This window comes from Eptatretus burgeri, chromosome 3, assembly GCF_056783735.1.
Source record: "Eptatretus burgeri isolate ZD-2024b chromosome 3, Ebu_testis_v1, whole genome shotgun sequence".
NCBI classification, from domain to species: Eukaryota; Metazoa; Chordata; class Myxini; order Myxiniformes; family Myxinidae; genus Eptatretus; species Eptatretus burgeri.
The window spans coordinates 83,149,917-83,157,770 of record NC_140963.1 but is presented as its reverse complement, the minus strand read 5'-3'; the positions used below and the strand labels follow the sequence as shown (position 1 = coordinate 83,157,770).

At 40.7% G+C, this 7,854-nt stretch overlaps 1 long non-coding RNA gene across 2 annotated transcripts in view; it reads left to right on the top strand.

The window, feature by feature from the left end:
- The first annotated feature begins 211 nt into the window (after nt 1–211).
- LOC147030325 (uncharacterized) overlaps nt 212–7,854 on the top strand; it is a 25,286-nt gene continuing 17,643 nt past the window's right edge. The window contains exon 1 of one of the 2 annotated variants that reach the window (XR_015056312.1): nt 212–305. This is a non-coding gene — a long non-coding RNA (uncharacterized LOC147030325). Of the gene's footprint in view, nt 306–1,337; nt 1,397–7,854 lie in introns of those variants that run through there. The other variant, XR_015056313.1, reaches the window with a different exon arrangement.

Below are 7,854 nucleotides of genomic sequence, written 5' to 3'. Positions count from 1 at the left end.
CTGGGACGCTCCAGGAGAAGGTTAAGGTAAAGGTGCTCGATATATGCTTTGGGAAGGAAAAAGGTTTGCCGCCGTTGGACGAGCACTGCTCATACCCAGCACCTCAAAACCCAATCACTGCCAAACCGACCAGACCAGACTAGTCAATCTCCGGCACCTCAAACCCAATCACTGCCAAACCGACCAGACCAGACTAGTCGATCTCAGGCACCTCAAACCCAATCACTCCTAAACCGACCAGACCAGACGAGTCGATTTTTGGGGGAGGCGTCCATTCATCGCGGATTTTCACTTAGAGTGGGGAGGTTTGGAACGTAACCCCCGCGAGAAACGAGGGATTACTGTATATGTATATGTATATATATATATATATATATATATATATATATATATATATATATATATATATATATATATATATATATATATATATATATATACCGGATTTATTCTAATAAAGCCCCCCCCTCTTTGAGAAAATTTTCATGTTTCAACGGTGTCTAATAATAGCCCCCCTCCCCCATCACCCGGTGTGAAACAATTGAGACAGCTGTAGCCTGTAGAGGGAGCCTGGCCCGCCTGGTCAGGCCGGGACCCGGCTTTGTTGACAGGTGTGTTTGACGGCGGTCAAGTCAGTGAGGTGTCGTATTCTGCATAATTTATAGCGAAAGAAGTCAGCTTCATACTTAACGCGTGCGCGTGAGAGAGTAGGCAACAACAACAACACAATACCCCTGGGTATTTGGAATTCATGTCGTTGGCTATGACCTTTTGCTTCTGGTTGTTGTTAAACGCTGTGCGGTGTATAAACACGATTGGGTTTTATTTCTATCTTGTGAATATTACTTAACGCGTGCACATGAGAGAATAGGAAACAACAAAAACAACACAATACCATGGCAATTGTGAATCCGTGTCGTTGGCTATGACCATTTTGCTTCCGTTTATTTTTTGTTTCCAGTTTTTGTCATGGGGAATGATGCATGCTGGGAGATCATGACCGGAAGTGTTTATTTATTTATTCAATTATTTTTTTCCCACAGTTGATTTTATACTTCCAAAAGTGATTTTTTTCATGACAGGAAGTGTTTATTTTGTATTTAACATTACCGGGAGTGATTTTGAAACTCTTTCCGGAACATTTAATTTATTTTATTCTTGACCAGAAGTGATCGTTTATTTATTTTTTCAATTATTTTTTCCCCAAAGTTAATTTTAATAAAGATATCTCCCGCATCATCAAAAAATATTTTTTAATCGTGATTTACATTATTTGATCGCTGATCCCGAATCCAGGCCGAAGTAACCGGAAATCGCGTCAAAATCATCAGCTGTGCGGCGTTTAAGGCCCGGTCACACCTTGACGTTTTAGCCAGCGATGGCAACGTATTAAAATGTATGTAAAACGCTGGCTTACGTTGAACTTTTGATGTTTTTTTTTAAAGATTCGGACGTATTCATAGCGACTTGGTCTTGTGTACAACGTATTAGTAACGGACACAGAACGTTTCGTTGTGTTATAGATAACTTATACCAACGAATGCTGAACCTGTTGTCGGCCGACACAACCGATGCCCAACGATAGTCTAACTTATGCATAGCGCGTTGCACGCATCGCCGACGATGTCGTGACGTAGCCTATTAAAAGGCTGACGCACAACGATTTGAATCATAACTGCCGTAGAAATGGAAGTGTCAACATCGCGGTCACACCTTGGCGATCTTGCCAGCGTATGCTGACCTAAGAAAAATGTGTCTAAAACGTTGGGGGCACGTCAAATACGGTATGAGTAAGTTTGGTATACGTGAGTAGAACGCTAAAGTACGCTATCATACGTCGTAGTAAGTAGAGTACGTCAAGAAATTTTAAACATGTTCAAAATTTTACGACGTACTCGGCGTGTGACACACGTTCCGCATGCGATGGGGATAAGTTTTACACACGATATGTGGACGCTTACACACGTCCACAAAGGCTACTTATAAGCTACTCATAAGTCGAAACATGTCGCGGTAATGTCTTTTTTACGCGAAACTTATTTCTAACTTATGTTTGACGTGCTTTGAACCAATTCTTTACGTAGTCCCAACACACATCGACGTATGTAGACGTATTCCAATGACGTCTTCCGGTCAACAAAAAAAAAAAAAATGAACGTGTTTCTAACTTACAACTGCCATATAAAGACGTGTTCCCAGCGGTTTTGGGAATTGGTATATAAAAATGCTGCTCATAAAAGGGGAACCCAACAGTGTTTTCGAGTCCTTTTTGAGTCGATGTCCATGTCAGCAGTAACAGTATCAGTATCAGTATTAGTATTAGTAGTAGTAGTAGTTTGTTCATGTTGGCAGTAGTAGGTGAGTGTGAGGGGAGGGTGTGGGTTCTGATGGATCGTCCTTGCGTCCGCGTGTCCACGGGTAGGAGACATCTTTTCACCATTGTTCGAAGTTCTTCGCGGCTAATTTTTTATGGGGCTTTTTCAACAATGAGCTATAGCTTGTTTTTACGATTTAGGTCTATTCATAACGGGTTGGACAAATGCACAATGAACTAATAATGTGCATAGAGCGCTTTGATTACTTATAGATACGATATACCAACGAATAATTATCGTGTAGCCGGCGTTCACAAACTATGCCCAACGATAGCCTAACTTATCCATATCGTGCGGCAGTTTATCTTTGCCGGTGACGTGGGGTTTGCTATTCATAGGCTGCCACTCAACGATTTAAATGGCTGCATCTCCACTATTGAAAGTAGACGCTTGCGCTCAACAATTGGATTTTTTTACACTCAACGACTTTTAAACGGTACCACTCAACTATTTTCATTGTTTACAATGAACGATTTAAATTGCTGTCACTCGCCTTTGTTTTTTGACGCTGGGGTTTTGAAATTTGAAGCGTTTCTTCTGAACGTGTTAAAACGCTCAAACTCGACTATTTTAAATAGACGCTGCCGATGGACAATTGGAATCATAGCCAAGCTAGACATCGAAGTGTGAACATCCTCGTCATGCCGAAGAAAAGTTTGAAGAATGCTGCAAATAAGTGTCCTGGCCGTGGCCGTGGACGCTGACGCAAGGACGATCCATTATATCGACGTCTTTCAGCCTATGAGTAACTTAAAAGTAACGTCTGTCGACGTGTGGCAACGATCGCGTAACGTGCCAACAACACGTTAATCATAGGTTAGAAATAAGTTTCGGGTACGCTAAACATTACCTCGGCGTGTCTCAACTTATGATTAACTTACAAGTAGCATGTGTTGACGTCTGTCAACGATCGCAGACCGTGCATACAACTTGTGGCCAGCGTAGCGGAACGTGTGAGTCATACGCCGGCATACGTCGTGAAATTTCAAGCATGAAAAAATTTGAGGACAACCAAAAAGTACAACGTTTAAAGCCAACGTATAACGACGTATGGCAGTGTTTTTCAGCGTGCTCTCAATGTTATCAAAACTTACCCATAACGTATTCAACGTGTGCCAGCGTTTTAGAAAAAAAAATTCAAAAATCGGCATACGTTGGCTAAAATGTCAAGGTGTGACCGGGCCTTTACATGTACCACGGTATAATTGGCAAGTATACAGTTGTGAACAAGTTTTATGTAAAGTCAGAAGCGAATGTAAGAAGAATTCTACGTTCGCTTCTTGGCTTTTCCTATTCCATATTACCCCTCTACCTTGACAAAACTTGTATCTTCATAATAAAACAAATAAATAATAAAAAATTTTTGCATGTTTGTAGATTGTCTCGAATAAAGGCTCCCTCCCCTCCTTGATCAAACTGGTATTCTAATAAACGCCAAGGGCTTATATTAGAATAAATACTGTATATGCAAAATTTGATCCAGATTGGCCCAGCTGTTTTTGATTCGATATTTATCAGAATACAGAGAATTGATTCTTAGTTCCCTATCAGTTTCACCGGAGGGGACTCTAAGTTTGCTCTACGTCTGTCCATCCATCCAACCATTCTATCTGTGTTTTTTTTAGACTTTTTTCCTCATACCCTTTAACATATTCAAGTGAAACTTGGAACATGACTCTATTACGACAAGTTACAGAACAAGTTCGAGTTTCAGGGCATTTTGTCAATTTTTCACAGAGTTATGCCCTTTTTAAGCATAGAAAATATCATGTAGTATACATGAGTCAGTGTTCAGCTGCCCAGAATCCACCCCAATGCTCTGCACTCATTGGCTGGACAGCGATCCTGACTCCACTCCAATAAAATAATGCACCACCATTGCACGAAGCAGCACAGATTGGCAGGCCTCAGGCCATCGGCCTCGATGTTAGTCCTTGTCCCAGTGGAATTGGAATAATCCCAGGTATATAACCACGATGTATATATATATATATATATATATATATATATATATATATATATATATATATATATATATATATATATATATACTAGTACGTGCCGGTACGTGCAAAAAAACAACAACATTCAAACCGCGAACCAGAAACAACAACAACACAGGCCGTTCCTTCGCTCGCGTGTGGCCGTACATGCAAACCAAAATTATTTTTTTTTCAAACAGCCACACAGGCCGTTCCTTCGCTCTCGTAAACGACGACTGGATTGGGGCATTGTGTTTATCTATAAATGCGGATAAGAAATCGAGAAATTATTAGAATACATTAAGTCATTACCATCTGGAAGTAGTGTGTGCCCGTATGGAATGTTCACATGCATTCCACGAATTATCGCTCGCATTGAAGTAACAACTGCTGTGATACTTACACACACAGAGTTAATTAAAATCAAGTTTACCTCAATGTCTTTGCTTGCCATGACATTCGCTGCCATTGACCATTGCAACTCCGACGCCACGGTGGCGAAATGGCGCCCTTTCTCCCATCGCAACCGGCACGGCGCGTGACGTCATCGTCGGCCAGCCACGCCTACGCAGCAACGTGTCTTGTCATTGGTTTGGTAAATAAATGGCCGCAGCAACGTGTCTTGTCATTGGTTGGTAAATAAATGGCCGCAGCAACGTGTCTTGTCATTGGTTGGTAAATAAATGGCCGCAGCAACGTGTCTTGTCATTGGTTGGTAAATAAATGGCCGCAGCAACGTGTCTTGTCATTGGTTGGTAAATAAATGGCCATAACTTGGGAAGCACTTGTCCGATTAATATCAAACCTTGAAAAGGCACATACTCAGGTCCCCAGCAATATACCTGGCAAGTTTCAATTAGATCGGACCAGCGGTTGTCGAGAAACAGCGGTCACACACACACACACACACACACACACACACACACACACACACACACACACACACACACACACACACACACACACACACACACACACACACACACACACACACACACACACACACACACACTGTTGGAATTATAGATAGATGTACATAAGCCATACACACGTTTTTGCTTCGTGGATGTACATCAGGTTATTGGTTCGCGGGTGTCAGCAGTGCCCACTATTTTCGTTGTGTCTGTCTGTGTGTGTGTGTGTGTGTCTGTTTGTGACTCTCTCCAGAGCATAGCTCCGTGACGTTTGATGCGATCTTGATGAAACTTGTACACGAGCTGGATATCATGGTCTTGTTGTGTCTTTTTGTATGAGGGGCGACCCACGCCCCTTGTGGGCAGAGCCACGCCCACTTGAACTTTTTATTTATTAATTTTTTCTCGATTTTTTTTCTCGCAATTTCATTTCCTAGAAGCTGTGCGTAATGTCCATAAGTACAACATATAAAAAATCCGATTTGATTTGGTCAATTTTGACGGAAGAGATAGGTTTTTACGGTAGGGCTTCCTCAAAAGCTTCCACTGACTCAATTGTACCTCTCGTGGCTTTTCCAGGCTAAAACCTGGAAAAGTCTGGCTAAAACCGAAATTGCGCAAAAAAAACCCCAAAACATCATTTTATTTCACTTTTGTGTGAATAGCACAATTAACGGGTGTCAGTGGATGGCATAATGAAGTCATGTCTGACTCAAGTCGTGTGGTTGGATTGATGAGATGGCCGACAGTTATGCACAATCGCCTGTCAACTGTCTAGCCAGACTTAAAATCTTGATTCAGCGATGAACTATCACCCTGGTCAAAGGCATCTAAATGCATACTTCCGTTGATCCACCATCCACCACCAAAGGAGGAAGGAGGTCATGTTTTCACCCGTGTCTGTTTCTTTGTTTGTAGGATATCTCAAAAAGGTTATGGACAGATTCGGACGAAACTTGGTGGACAGGTTGGGTGTGTGACAAGGACAAAACGATTAGACTTTGGTGAAGTTCTGGATCCGGATCTGACTACTAGAATGCTTGAAAGTGATTCTTCACCATTTAGTCAGGTGGCTTCCCGCCATAAAATAATGAAATCGTTACAAGAGTGATAAAAGTGCCAAATTTCATCTTCTTCTTGTGGACTTTTTTGTTTCACAGCCTACAGTTTTCATCGAAACTTCCTGAAACTTGGCATATATATGTAAAAATACCCTGTGCAGACAGTAACCATCTCCGATTTTGAAAATTCCTCCTGGAAAAAAGGTTATGACGTCAAAACATCTCCGCTAATGGAAATCGCCGAAAAAATTATCTGCAAAACAAGGCAAGCTTTTTGAATTCTGTTTGTGGGAATCGAACAGGGCATTAGCAGAGATGAATATAAATATATATATATATATATAATTATATATATATATATATATATATATATATATATATATATAATTATATATATATATATATATATATATATATATATACATATATACCGCACATATGATACATCACTATGACGTCATATCCATTTTTATGACGTCATTCCTATTTTTTGACATTTTTTTGTTTCGCAACCCAGAGTTTTCATCGGATCTTCGTGAAACTTGCCATGTATATGCAGAAATCCCACGCGCAGGCAGTAACCATCTGCGATTTTGGAAATTCTGAGAAAAAAAGTTGACGTCATAAATCGCCACTAATGGAAATCGCCTACACCATTATCTCCGAAACTAGGCAAGCTGTTTAAATTTTGTTTGTGGGAATCAAACCGGGCATTAGCACAGAAAATTTATCGCAAACCTGATACATCACAATGACGTCATATTCGTTTTTATGACGTCATCGTTAAGAGGACGAGGATCTTAGCTCATATGAGCTTGTTTTATGAGTAACTATGGGTAGATAGATGAAAAAAAATCCCATGCTCCAAAAAATCAGTCTATATTAAGGGGGTTGACTGGGGGTTACCCCACAAAAAAGGTATTTGCTTTCTTCTCAGAAACTACAGATGCAATTGAGATGAAACGTGATAAGAACCTTCATCACCCATGATGTACCAAAATTTGCTCACGACATAAAAAAATCATGGTCTGAGGGGATTTACAGAGGGTTGCCCCCAAAAATAGGTATTTGCTTTCTTCTCTGAAACCACACACACACAATTTCGATGAAACTTGACCACAACCTTCATCAACTGTGATGTTCCAAAGTTTGTTCACTGTATTAAAAAGAAAAATTCATTCGTTATTTACTTTCTTCTCCGTTAAATATTTTGTGGGTTATCCACGCCTACCAGTGGTTCCATGATTTTCTTATCCAGTCACTGCCAGGTGAGCGCCCAGGTGTATTGCCCCAATTTTTTTTCCCATTTTCACTCCTGATGGGACCATGAGGTCGTACCTGAGCAGTACTTCCTTGTTCTCAATTGTCGTTTTTGTTTCATGTTTTCATGACTTTTCTGGCACTGGGATGTTGATTTTTTTGCAGATGTGCTTGTGGGTTTCTCTACAAACTTTGCTGTGTGCGTGTGTGTGTGTGTGTTTTGGTTGTTATCTCCAGATGCAGGTTTCAGAAGGTGGAACAG